The sequence below is a fragment of the Symphalangus syndactylus genome, chromosome 12 (genome assembly GCF_028878055.3).
Source record: "Symphalangus syndactylus isolate Jambi chromosome 12, NHGRI_mSymSyn1-v2.1_pri, whole genome shotgun sequence".
Taxonomy (NCBI): Eukaryota; Metazoa; Chordata; class Mammalia; order Primates; family Hylobatidae; genus Symphalangus; species Symphalangus syndactylus.
The window spans coordinates 101,082,975-101,098,181 of record NC_072441.2 but is presented as its reverse complement, the minus strand read 5'-3'; positions in this window follow the sequence as shown (position 1 = coordinate 101,098,181).

Genomic DNA, 15,207 nt, shown 5'->3' with positions numbered 1-15,207 from the left:
AGCCTCAGTAGCAGATGCGATCAACTGGAAGAAAGGGTATCGCTGATAGAAGATGAAATGAATGAAATGAAGAGAGAAGGGAAGTTTAGAGAAAAAAGAATAAAAAGAAATGAACAAAGCCTCCAAGAAATTTGGGACTATGTGAAAAGACCAAACCTACGTCTGATTGGTGTACCTGAAAATGATGGGGAGAATGGAACCAAGTTGGCAAACACTCTGCAAGATATTATCCAGGAGAACTTCCCCAATCTAGCAAGGCAGGCCAGCATTCAGATTCAGGAAATACAGAGAACGCCACAAAGATACTCCTCGAGAAGGGCAACTCCAAGACACATAATTGTCAGATTCACCAAAGTGGAAATGAAGGAAAAAATGTTAAGGGCAGCCAGAGAGAAAGGTCGGGTTACCCACAAAGGGAAGCCCATCAGACTAACAGCTGATCTCTCAGCAGAAACTCTACAAGCCAGAAGAGAGTGGGGGCCGATATTCAACATTCTTAAAGAAAAGAATTTTCAACCCAGAATTTCCTATCCCGCCAAACTAAGCTTCATAAGTGAAGGAGAAATAAAATACTTTACAGACAAGCAAACGCTGAGTGATTTTGTCACCACCAGGCCTGCCCTAAAAGAGCTCCTGAAGGAAGCACTAAACATGGAAAGGAACAACCGGTACCAGCCCTGCAAAAACATGCCAAATTGTAAAGACCATCGAGGCTAGGAAGAAACTATAGCAACTAACGAGCAAAATAACCAACTAACATCATAATGACAGGATCAGATTCACACATAACAATATTCACGTTAAATGTAAATGGGCTAAATGCTCCAATCAAAAGACACAGACTGGCAAACTGGATAAGGAGTCAGGACCCATCAGTGTGCTGTATTCAGGAAACCCATCTCACGTGCAGAGACACACATAGACTCAAAATAAAGGGATGGAGGAAGATCTATCAAGCAACTGGAAAACAAAAAAAGGCAGGGGTTGCAATCCTAGTCTCTGATAAAATAGACTTTAAACCAACAAAGATCAAAAGAGACAAAGAAGGCCATTATATAATGGTAAAGGGATCAATTCAACAAGAAGAGCTAACTATCCTAAATATATATGCACCCAACACAGGAGCACCCAGATTCATAAAGCAAGTCCTCAGTGACCTACAAAGGGACTTAAACTCCCACACAATAATAATGGGAGATTTTAACACCCCACTGTCAGCATTAGACAGATCAACGAGACAGAAAGTTAACAAGGATATCCAGGAATTGAACTCAGCTCTACATAAAGTGGACCTAATAGACATCTACAGAACTCTCCACCCCAAATCAACAGAATATACATTTTTTTCAGCACCACACCACACCTATTCCAAAATTGACCACATAGTTGGAAGTAAAGCTCTTCTCAGCAAATGTAAAAGAACAGAGATTATAACAAACTGTCTCTCAGACCACAGTGCAATCAAACTAGAACTCAGGATTAAGAAACTCAGTCAAAACCGCTCAACTACATGGAAACTGAACAACCTGCTCCTGAATGACTATTGGGTACATAATGAAATGAAGGCAGAAATAAAGATGTTCTTTGAAACCAACGAGAACAAAGACACAACATACCACAATCTCTGGGACACGTTCAAAGCAGTGTGTAGAGGGAAATTTATAGCACTAAATGCCCACAAGAGAAAGCAGGAAAGATCCAAAATTGACACCCTAACATCACAATTAAAAGAACTAGAAAAGCAAGAGCAAACACATTCAAAAGCTAGCAGAAGGCTAGAAATAACTAAAATCAGAGCAGAACTGAAGGAAATAGAGACACAAAAAACCCTTCAAAAAATTAATGAATCTAGGAGCTGGTTTTTTGAAAAGATCAACAAAATTGATGGACCGCTAGCAAGACTAATAAAGAAGAAAAGAGAGAAGAATCAAATAGATGCAATAAAAAACGAAAAAGGGGATATCACCACCGATCCCACAGAAATACAATCTACCATCAGAGAATACTACAAACACCTCTATGCAAATAAACTAGAAAATCTGGAAGAAATGGATAAATTCCTCGACAAATACACCCTCCCAAGACTAAACCAGGAAGAAGTTGAATCTCTGAATAGACCAATAACAGGTTCTGAAATTGTGGCAATAATCAATAGCTTACCAACCAAAAAGAGTCCAGGACCTGATGGATTCACAGCTGAATTCTACCAGAGGTACAAGGAGGAACTGGTACCATTCCTTCTGAAACTATTCCAATCGATAGAAAAAGAGGGAATCCTCCCTAACACATTTTACGAAGCCAGCATCATCCTGATACCAAAACCTGGCAGAGACATAACCAAAAAAGAGAATTTCAGACCAATATCCTTGATGAACATTGATGCAAAAATCCTCAATAAAATACTGGCAAACCGAATCCAGCAGCACATCAAAAAGCTTATCCACCATGATCAAGTGGGCTTCATCCCTGGGATGCAAGGCTGGTTCAACATACGCAAATCAATAAATGTAATCCAGCATATAAACAGAACCAAAGACAAAAACCACATGATTATCTCAATAGATGCAGAAAAGGCCTTTGACAAAATTCAACAACCTTCATGCTAAAAACTCTCAATAAATTAGGTATTGATGGGACGTATCTCAAAATAATAAGAGCTATCTACAACAAACCCACAGCCAATATCATACTGAATGGGCAAAAACTGGAAGCATTCCCTCTGAAAACTGGCACAAGACAGGGATGCCCTCTCTCACCGCTACTATTCAACATAGTGCTGGAAGTTCTGGCCAGAGCAATCAGGCAGGAGAAGGAAATAAAGGGTATTCAATTAGGAAAAGAGGAAGTCAAATTGTCCCTGTTTGCAGATGACATGATTGTATATCTAGAAAACCCCATTGTCTCAGCCCAAAATCTCCTTAAGCTGATTAGCAACTTCAGCAAAGTCTCAGGATACAAAATTAATGTACAAAAATCACAAGCATTCTTGTACACCAATAACAGACAAACAGAGAGCCAAATCATGAGTGAACTCCCATTCACAATTGCTTCAAAGAGGATAAAATACCTAGGAATCCAACTTACCAGGGATGTGAAGGACCTCTTCAAGGAGAACTACAAACCACTGCTCAATGAAATAAAAGAGGATACAAACAAATGGAAGAACATTCCGTGCTCATGGGTTGGAAGAATCAATATCGTGAAAATGGCCATACTGCCCAAGGTAATTTATAGATTCAATGCCGTCCCCATCAAGCTACCAATGACTTTCTTCACAGAATTGGAAAAAACTACTTTAAAGTTCATATGGAACCAAAAAAGAGCCCGCATCGCCAAGTCAATCCTAAGCCAAAAGAACAAAGCTGGAGGCATCACGCTACCTGACTTTAAACTATACTACAAGGCTACAGTAACCAAAACAGCATGGTACTGGAACCACAACAGAGACATAGATCAATGGAACAGAACAGAGCCCTCAGAAATGATGCCGCATAGCTACAACTATCTGATCTTTGACAAACCTGACAAAAACAAGAAATGGGGAAAGGATTCCCTATTTAATAAATGGTGCTGGGAAAACTGGCTAGCCATATGTAGAAAGCTGCAACTGGATCCCTTCCTTACACCTTATACAAAAATTAATTCAAGATGGATTAAAGACTTATATGTTAGACCTAAAACCATTAAAATCCTACAAGAAAACCTAGGCAATACCATTCAGGACATAGGCGTGGGCAAGGACTTCATGTCTAAAACACCAAAAGCAATGGCAACAAAAGCCAAAATCGACAAATGGGATCTCATTAAACTAAAGAGCTTCTGCACAGCAAAAGAAACTATCATCAGAGTGAACAGGCAACCTACACAATGGGAGAAAATTTTTGCAACCTACTCATCTGACAAAGGGCTAATATCCAGAATCTACAATGAACTCAAACAAATTTACAAGAAAAAAACAAACAACCCCATCAAAAAGTGGGCAGAGGACATGAACAGACACTTCTCAAAAGAAGACATTTATGCAGCCAAAAAACACATGAAGAAATGCTCCTCATCACTGGCCATCAGAGAAATGCAAATCAAAACCACAGTGAGATACCATCTCACACCAGTTAGAATGGCCATCATTAAAAAATCAGGAAACAACAGGTGCTGGAGAGGATGTGGAGAAATAGGAACACTTTTACACTGTTGGTGGGACCGTAAACTAGTTCAACCATTGTGGAAGTCAGTGTGGCGATTCCTCAGGGATCTCGAACTAGAAATACCATTTGACCCAGCCATCCCATTACTGGGTATATACCCAAAGGACTATAAATCATGCTGCTATAAAGACACATGCACACGTATGTTTATTGCGGCACTATTCACAATAGCAAAGAGTTGGAACCAACCCAAATATCCAACAACGATAGACTGGGTTAAGAAAATGTGGCACATATACACCATGGAATACTATGCAGCCATAAAAAATGATGAGTTCGTGTCCTTTGTAGGGACATGGATGAAACTGGAAAAAATCATTCTCAGTAAACTATCGCAAGGACAAAAAACCAAACACCGCATGTTCTCACTCATAGGTGGGAATTGAACAATGAGAACTCATGGACACAGGAAGGGGAACATCACGCTCCGGGGACTGTTGTGGGGTGGGGGGAGGGGGGAGGGACAGCATTAGGAGATACACCTAATGCTAAATGACGAATTAACGGGTGCAGGAAATCAACATGGCACATGCATACATATGTAACAAACCTGCACATTGTGCACATGTACCCTAAAACCCTAAAGTATAATAAATAAAAAAAAAATTAAAAAAAAAAAAAAAAAAAAAAAAAAGAGATAGGTACAATACACTGTGGTAGGTGAAAAGAAGGAGTAACCAATACCACAATTATAAGCTGACAACAAACTCAAGAGTTGTTTGGGAGGTATGCCAGACAACAAACTCAAGAGTTGTTTGGGAGGTGTGTCAGCTGCTCAGTTCATTTTAGATGGGCTTGTCACTGTCATCCCTATTGATAAGAATGTACTTGCTGTATTTACTTCTTTAACATGAGTGTGGTTTTGTGGCAGGGTTTACATTACAGCATGGTTTGATATACATCAGGAAACAGTTATATAATCACTCAGTGCCTACAGGGTGTATAGTAAGGTCCTGGTAATTACAAACCACAGACAGGCTGCTCCTGGGCCTTCAGTATGGACAAGAACAGTGTGAGTCATGCTGTTTGTATGACAGGCTTTAGGTGATACAATGAGTACAAACACTACTTTGCTTCCTTTCCTTGGTGTTATTTCATAGCTCTCAGGAGTCAGAATCTTACAGGAGAGAAAGAGTGGACCATTACAGTCAAACATAAGAGACTACCAGACCTTAGCTGTACCATATAAAATGTTGTTATCAATGTTGTGATGTTCAGTAAATAAAACCACCATGGAGTTTAATGTGAAACAAAACATTCAACATAAACTTGGCTCTGATTATAGATGATTAGTCAAGGTAGAGTGGTATAAACATAGTACTTATAAATTTAAGTCTTGAAAGCTGTATCTAGTCTGATCGCTGCTCCGTGGTGATATAATGTTAGTAAAACCATCCACCCATCCATCCATCCACTCATTCGATGTTTATTGCGCCTCCACTATGATCCAGGCCTTAGGTGGGTTTCAGGTGTTAGGAGATTTTAACAACTCCTTGCCTTTAGAGGCCTACACCCAAATAGAGAAGACGGTATGCAGATGATTATATTGTGGTAATACCAGTGCTATCATATGGATAAATACAGTGGGATCTGGGAACACATGGAAGAGGCATTTAACTAAGATGAAAAGGCCAGAAGGTGGTTTCTCTAGGAGGTAGTATGTGGATGAATTTTAGAGTATGACAACAACTGGCCAGCACAAGGTTAAGAAAGAGAAAGTCTAAAGGATGGTTTGTCTCTCAGATACCAGCACTTTCATAATAGAAAGCAGATTCTTGCCATAAGGCAAGATCCTTATTAACTTAATTTGGGGTAAGAACTTCCTTTAAGTAAGAAACCAAGAAAGAAACATACTGAGAACCCCTCTCAAATACAAACTGGAAGAACTGCAACTTGTAATCGTCAGACTTTTTCAGCAGCAAAACAGTACTGGGCCTCCTGATAATCACCTTCAGGCAGTCTCATCTCCTCTCTGAAAAGACTCAGGGTGTTTCAGAAGGAACACTAGTTAGAGCTTAGACATGTATTCTAACCAAACTCTCATCTCACACTTGAATTCCTGTTTTGCCCAGTTTTGAGCTCAGGAAATAAGCTTGACGATTGGCTATAATCCATAATAATGTTTTCAGAGGTGAGAGCCCACCTGATCTATTGCCTTCTTTTTACCCATTTGGCACCAAAGGAGAGGAAGACATGCCCATGTGAAAACACTTGATTATATATTACTATTTATTTTCCTGAATATTAAAACATTCTTGAAAAATTTTCCAACAACAATGTATTACTATATACATTCAATGTGGATACCATGCATCTATTAAATATCATTTTATATATTACTTAAACACAGTGCCAGTTATGTCATACTGTATAAAAAGTAGGTTATGGAACTATATGAAAAGTATGATTTTAAATTTGTGTGTAAAAAAAGTCTACACGTTTTTCTTCTTCAGTGCCTTACCCTTTGATGACTGGTGCAGGGATTACTACAGAGACAGCTTACAGCCAAGGATACACAAATGGATGTTATGTTCTAAGTTAAACTTGTATGTGAAAAAGCTGCCTGCTATGTCTTACAAAGAGGGACGTTCCATCAAATATTCTAGCAACCTCCCTTTCCTATATTGATAAAAAAGGCTAGAGTGGGGAAGAAGGGGTAATAAAGCAAGGGAACATATTAGAAGAGCATCTCTGAGGAAAAGCCTTCTTGTGGAGTTGCTCAATGTGGTGTGTCAGAGAGGGGATGGTTCCTCTTCATTGCCCACTGTACCCTTGTATCTCCATGGAGCGAGGCAGGAACAACATTGACTTAACAGGTGTCTAGGCCACATCATGGAATTGGCAACAGACCACCTATCCCAAAAGACTGTCTGGGGGAAAGATGAACCTGCATTGAGGGAACCCTGGAAATCCACTGGGAGTGGAGGGACGATGCAGCAGTGTTGTCTCAAGCAATCCCTGGCATCAGAAGGCAACAGAGGGATGGCTGGCATCCTAGTATGCAAAAGGACAACTCAAAGATGTCCACACCTTAATTTCTGGAACATCTGGCTTTATTACCTTACGTGGCCAAAGAGACCTTGCAGATGTGATAAGATTATGGGAAATTAAAATTGGGAAATTATCCTGGATTATCTGATGGGCCCAATGTAATCACAAGGGTGTTAAAAGCAGATAACTTCATGGCTGAAGTCAGAGAGATGTCACAAGTCACAGAGATTCAAACCATGAGAAGGACTACAGCTGGTATTGTTGGTTTGAAGATGGAGACCTGAATTCTCCCAACTACCTGAAGGAGCCTAGAAACCAATTCTCCCCAAGAGCCTTTGGATAAGAGGCCAGGCTGGTCAACATGTTGATTTCAGCCTTGTGCAACCCTAAGTAGAATATGCAGTTGAGTCCACCAGACTTTAGGCCTACAGAACTGTGAGATGGGTGCTGTTTCAAGATCATTACATTTCTGGCAATTTGTTATGGCAGCAATATAAAATGAATACACACCCAAGATCACTTAATGGTCACCCAAAAAGATCATGGCCCAGTAAAGTGACTCCAAATCTCTGTTGATGGTCTTCACTGGCCTGAGCAGTCTTCTTTTCCCACCTCCGCATGTGCCCTCTCTGCCATTTATGTTGAGCTGGTGACTAAGGCACAGAGAATGTGAGAAAAAGAGAAAGCAGCTCATATCCATACCACCTTTTCCTCAATTGCTGCAAGTTCACACTGATAAGGTGTATAGGGTTTGGGGTAAATTTTAAACAAAGCGAAGTTTGGCAACAATTATTGAAAAAGTAAATCCTTCTCTGTATTTACATTGCTGCGTTTAGACCATAATTCTTATTTGTTTTATAGATATAGAAAAATAAAAAATTAATTAAATCTGCATGCTAACACTGGTTATAGCTGGTTGGTTACATCTTTGATTATATCTTATAAAGAGGGACATTAAATCATACATAATTATGATTTAAATTAAGATTATATCTTACAAAGAGGGACATTAAAATCATACATAACTGATTAATTATGTATGATTTTAATGATTTACTATACTTTTCTAGATTTTCCAAAATTCCTACTGTTATACTGTTAAAATGTTATTTTAAAGGAAGTATACTTATTGTAGGAATTCAATTTTTGTTTCCCTTAATGGCTTGCATACTTTTGAGGGTATAGTCTTTATCTTCTACATTTCCCCCCTATTTTCCCAAGTACCTGGTACAGCAATGTGTTATTTGAAAATTGGAGGAAAACTAGTCTTCAAATTTTTTATGTCAGTAAACCTTGAATGTGTTTATCCTTAATCAATTACTAGGGAGATTTTGTTGCAATAATTTCTAAGTAATTATTTAGTTACTTAGCAAAATAGTACTAGTTTGTTTTATCAAGAGTCTTGAGTAGTTTTTCTCTGTGTCCACAATTCCATTATTGGAAAAATGAAGGGACTTAAACTTTTTCAGCTTTTACAGTTTAGGATTACAAGATGACAAAAGAACATCCTAAGGATCCTATCTATACACTCACGTTTTAGACTCAACAAATGTCCAAAATATTCTGTGCTTTGTCAATTTCTTCAGATAAGTGAACACAGCAGCCAAATAAACACTTAAGAAATTTGGCTGATTTACAGTTCATTTTTGATCTCATAATATGTGTGCGTGTGTGTGTGTGTGTGTGTGTGTGTGTGGTGGGGAGGGATTTCATAGGAAAACACACATGAAACTATTTATAACAAATATGAAGTAAGTGGTGAAATAAGTGGCCTGGTAAGTTCAATTGCAAAGACAGGAAAGCGTAACAACTGTCCCACATTTGTATAGGGCTTTAGAGTTTTCAGTGTATATATATATATATATATATATATATATATATATATATATATATATTTTTTTTTTAAATGGATAAATTAGCATCAAAAGGCATTTTTTTTTTTTGACATGGTCAAGGTTATACATAGCTAAGTATACAGAATCAGACCTAGATTCTGGAATGCTTGACCCCTTGGCTGGGCTCTTTCTCCCTCATCAAGGTGCTGCGCTGGAGCTCTTTCTACTACCTCAAAACATTGAGAGGCAATAGGAGCTGAGAAGGTTTGGCCTCCTCATGTCGACTAGCTCCAAGCCACTATGTGAGACTGTGGCAGACAGGCAGGCTGGATTCAGAAAAGGGAAATAATGGAGTCAGAACCCACTTCTCCTTTCCTTAGCTCACTCAATTCAGAAACTGGTGCTATTTACTCTTATTGGCCCTCCATCCACTGGAAAACCACATGCTATGCTTTCAGCATTTGCGGTAAATACAATTGATGGTGAATTTGCATATTTCCTGCTTTTAACCTAAAGTGGTCTTGTACATTGGTTGACTTCAAATCAGCATGGTCAAGTCCTTCTTTGGGGCTGATCAACTCCTATGTCATTGAAAGTGCTCAATTAGTGTTAGTTGTTGCTGTCATTGCTGTGATACTGTTTTAATCAATAGAATCTTCACACCAAGTTTTGTGCTTTCAGCATTTCCATAGTGACCCTAATGGTTGTTGAAATCATCTGTCATCCCTACCACAATTCTTGTCTCATTCCTCTTCCCTTTGGACTCTCTGAGAGCTTTATTTTCTTCTACAATGAAACTACCACAATTAACCCCTCCATTTTGTTTCCATAATTCTACTTGGCTCTAGATTTCTCTTTTAATTAATACTCCCTGACCCAATTTTTGTCCACAAATTTTACTATTAGATATTACTCTGATCCTTAAATTAATGTGAAAGATAAGATTTTAAATAAATGGGTGTGATATAAACAGTATTGTACTATAAAGGGATTTTTTCTCAGTTGGCATCATTTACTACTAAGAAAAATTGAGCCATGAGAAAATGTTTGTGGCAAGAAATACTTTTGTTATTTCTCAGACATTTAATATCTTAACACTAATTTAAAATTTGATTTACAATCTGGTTCCAGCTGGAAGCCTGAATTATTTTAAGATTAAAGGGAAAAAGAGGAAGAATTATAAAATTGAAGATGGAGCAAAAAAAAAAAACAGCTTTTTTTGAAAAAGATATGTGTATTTAGTAAGAACTTTTCCTTCGAAATATATATTGGTTGATGTCATATTCAGAAGAGACATAAAGATCCTTAACTTTGCTAATTACTCCCCATTTTAAAATCTTTTCTCTTCTGAAGCCAAATTCAGACACTCATTTTTGCATCAATACACAACGCAAAGAATAGATTTTGGAATTGAACTGATCTGGATTTGAATGTTACTTGTTGTATGACCTTGGGTAAGTTGTTAAACATTTCTTAACCTCAATTTTCTCATGTGTAAAATGGAACTAATAAGACTTATTGTGTAATGATTTTGTGAAGGTTAAATAAACAAAATAATGCATGAGTTGAAACTTTAAAACATGGCACCTGGTAAAGAGCGTGGCTTTAATATGTATTTGTTTCCTTGTTGTTACTCTATCATTTTCTGTCTTCTTTTTTCTTTATGGTTGATGCTTGAAATCGCCACTCAGCGGTGTTGCAGAGAGGCTGATATCTGACAGGATCTAGGAATTCATGAGATAAGATATAGAAGCCGTGTACCTGTGGAGAAGGGGAATATTCTTACTTTCAGCCAAAGAGATTTGCCTTAGGCTTGTTGAGAGAATGACGACTTAAAATAATTTGGACCTTATGTTGGCATAATTTTCATATGTAACACCTCTGGGGTGTTTGTTCTTTATTTAGTAAATAGAAACTGCCTGTTGGGTTCCATTGGCACCATTCCACCAAGTAGCATTCCATAATGTTGCGTGTGAGTCAGTTTTTCCATTGGCATACCATTCGACATTTCCTCATTATAGAGGAATATCCTACCGCATTCACAACTAGAGTCACCAAACTGGATAGATGAGTAGCTTGGCCTGAACAACTCTAGATGGTTGGCCAATTCTTACCTGCATTACATTACCTGGTAACTCCGGGGAAGTTGCATAAGGCCCTACAAAGAAGATCTGTGATTGTAAACATATTTTCCACGCAATTTTGGAATGCTCAAATGTAAGAAAATAGCAATGACCAGGTGATGGATTCCTTAAAATCAGAGACCTTGTCTTATTTCTCTTTATTTCTCCATTGCCAAATAAAATACCTGACATACATACACACATACATACATATCAAATATATATCATATACTATTCAGCAAGTTTATTAATAGGAACAGTAATTGATTGGCTTAAGAGAATGAAATATGAGGTTTTCCATCTGAATATCCTCTCTGCAAACTTAAATCTCAATGTAGACATTATCTCCTTTGTTATTTGGCACTCTCCCAATTACTACATTTCTCTCTGTTATGCTCTTGTATATCTGTCTCTTTCTCCAGCTACCTAAAGAAACAAAGCAAAATGAAACAAAACAATAACAAACTTTAAGATAGGGACTGACCCTTGTCTACCAGTATTCAAGCTTTTAACATTGTACTTGCTACAGAAAAGGCATTCAATTTTTTTTTTTAATAAACAAGAGAAATAACATGTCCCGTGTATTTAGGAATCATTTCATACAGAAAAGCAAAAATCGGCTTTTACTTATTTAGGTTCCTGGTTCCAAAACCAACAAATCTAGTATTAACCGAATGGCTACAAGATCATGTGAATGGCACAAGATAATGTAAAAAATAGAAAACCAGATGAGAAAGTGTCTTAGACTGTACAGCATATGAACACATGTCAGAGTTGGGTGCTGAAAGCAGTGGATGTGCTGATTATTCTCCACTGAAGCTGGTATGTAGTAGTTTGGAGGGGGAAATTTTAGGACCTTGTCAAAGGGGGAAACCAAATAGAAGAGTAAAGGGAAAATATTTTTCTTCTATTCCCTCTTTAGCCGCCCCCCAAAATTCAGATTTGGGGGGAATACTTAATCTCAGGAGTCTTAAGAACTTTTTAACTCAACTAGATTGATAGGTAAAATACATAATTCTATGGCAATCTATGCAATATTGGGCAAGATGTAATTTAACAGCAATGCTCATTCATTACAGATTCTAGGGTGAAGTTTGATGATTTCAAATAGGAAGTATTATGCCATATTGCACGATGGCCAATGTTTTCATTGAGATCCTAAGCAGTAAGTCATTCTTCCCATCAAAAGGTATTTAAGATGCTCCTCCGATGGCCAAAATACAAAATGTTCATTAGTCCAGAAAGGGCACACACACACACACACACACCCAAAACAACATGCCACTGACATAGAGGGCTCAGGCTAGAGAGATAAGGACCTATAATATCACAGAACCATTCTAAATGATTAGTAGTAAGGCAGGTGGCTAGCACAGAAAAGCTTCAACGGAAATTGGCCATTAGACTTTTTACTTAAAGGTTGTACTTGAGCTAGTAAAACATAGACAAACAATAAAGAATTTGGTAAAGTTTCCAGAAAAGTGGACATGCAAAAAAAGACAGCACAAAGCAACACAATGTGGGGGCATAGAGGAGGGTCCCCAGGTTGTGAAATCAAAACACCACTTGAATTTGATCTATTTCCTAGATCAACCTGATTAGGATTGTTACTAGTTCTACAGACAGGATGATCTGAAGGTTGATATAATCCTCGTATATCTTTTAGAATTTATTGTACCTATAATATGTACATGTGTATATGTATGTATATAATATGGACTTGTAATACCTTCACATACATCTACTTATGTATAATGAACTGTACATAATTCTCTTTATGGAGTAGGCATTTATTAATTTTAATAGATACTGTTGTTTCTTTCAAAAAATTCCAAGTTTAAAACCCTATTTATAGATCATGTCTATTTTCTCCCATTATTGATTTACTGTATATATCCATCTATGTGTCTTCAAGTCAAATGAGCCCTATTTGTCCTGACAATAAATACTCTGACACTCAGAGTAGACAAAATTAATTGTGTATTATTCCTCACTGAGTTCTGACATACTGAAAAATTCTGATTGATTATGCTACACCTATACACTATCTCAAGGATAAAGTCATGATAAACAGTGGTATTAGAAAAATGTGGAGAGGAGTGCAGACCTGAGTACTAACAGATTTTGGAGGAAACTGATGTCCACCTAATGCCCTCTTACAGACTTTAATATATCTTCCACTCTGTTGACTCTCCATGGGATATACCTGACATACTTCAGCATAAAGAGGTAGAAAAAATATGAGTTTTGGGGCCCAACATAGGAGGATTCAATACCTATTCTACCTTTATGGACAAATGATTAATCTTCCTGAATGCCAATTCATCATTCTAGCAGATACAGAGAATACAGGGCTGTTTGATGTTCAAATGTAATCATCTGTACACAGAGAAGAAGCAGTAAGTGCCTAACGCATTTTAAGGTTATTTAGTCAATAAGTGAACTAAAACCATGTTGTTCTATAATTAATTCTGAATTCAAAGCAGCCACAAATGCAGTTCAAATTGCTTAATCAAACATATCTTAGATCCTTTTTTTCAATATGAAAAATATAGAAGGGAGGTTTTCTTTGACCTTTTTTCGTGAAATTTCTTACTTTGCAGCTCTTGAATGAAAAATACCAGGTTCATTTAACAATTTAGGATTTTGTCATTGTTTATATTGAGTTCTTATTTTAATTTCTAATATTTACAGATGCTTATACCTCTGAATATTTATTTCTAAAGTTTTATCATACCCTTAAGAAACAGTACCCTCCTCTCCCTTCTTAAACAGTTTATTTCTAACCTGCTATTTCAATGGTTTCAGTTTATTGAGGTCTGTTTTCTCAGGCACTTTCTTATGTATGGTATCAATTTGGGCATCTGTTTCCCTGTGGATAAGGTTTCAATTTGGTTAGGTGGCAAATTCATTGGCAGCTGTTACTTTTTTCTTTTTGAGACGGAGTCTTACTCTGTCGCCAGACTGGAGGGCAGTGGCGCAATCTTGGCTCACTGCAACCTCTACCTCCTGGGTTCAAGCGATTCACTTGCGTCAGCCTCCCGAGTAGCTGGGACTGCAGGCACACGCCACCACGCGGGGCTAATTTTTTGTATTTTACTATGTATTTTACTAGAGACGGGATTTCACCATGTTGGCCAGGGCAGCTCTTACTTTTTAAAATATCCCGCAAATCTCCTAGCACAGTAGTGGGCAGATAGTAAATGTTTGACATGGATTTGCTTGTCGGATTTAATTGAAAAACAAAACAAAACAGAACAAAACAAAAAAAACTTTATGCTCAAGTATCTGAGCCAGGGACGGACCATAAACCCAAAACTTGAGTTTGGTGCTCATTTACGTCTTGTCAAATCCTGAGATATAACATACAATCCTGATAACTTACACCAAAATCATGCCAACTGTGACTCATTGCTCTGGAATTTCAGAAAGTCTTCCCTACTATTACCTGTCTTAACTTGAAGTTTCCTCATTTCTAAATCCCATTTCATGAAAAGAGGCCCTAGAATATAGTCTTCTGGAAATAAGTACCTCATCTTTCTTAAGATACTGTCATAAGGTTAAATAACTAATAAGGATATTCCAGAGCCTAACAGTGGTTAAAGGCGGAAGGAGGAACTGGATTTTATTTAGAACAATTTCTCATGTGAATAAATGTTTACCTAAGGTAGTAAGCCAGGGAAGTTCCCTCAAAAATTTGGAGAGGAGACAGGAAAAGGGGCAGATCAGAAAAACAGGAAAGACATAATTTAACTTCCAATTTTAAGTTCTGTGTTTGTGTATATGAATTCCAGATCTGATGCAAGTGCAAAGGTTATGGGATTAAGGCATCAATCTTTTTCTAGAGTAAGTTTATTATTTATCCCTGCATTTCAACATCTAAGTACAGAGCCACAAAAACATTTGTTGTGTTGAAAAATCATTTTTGTGTAACTGGTCTTTTAAGAAGTAGTTTATTGATCAAGGTACAATAGGGCCCAAATTAAAATTTTGACAGTTCAGAGAGAAATATTGCTAATAATATTGCAAATAGTACAATATTAAGACAAAATG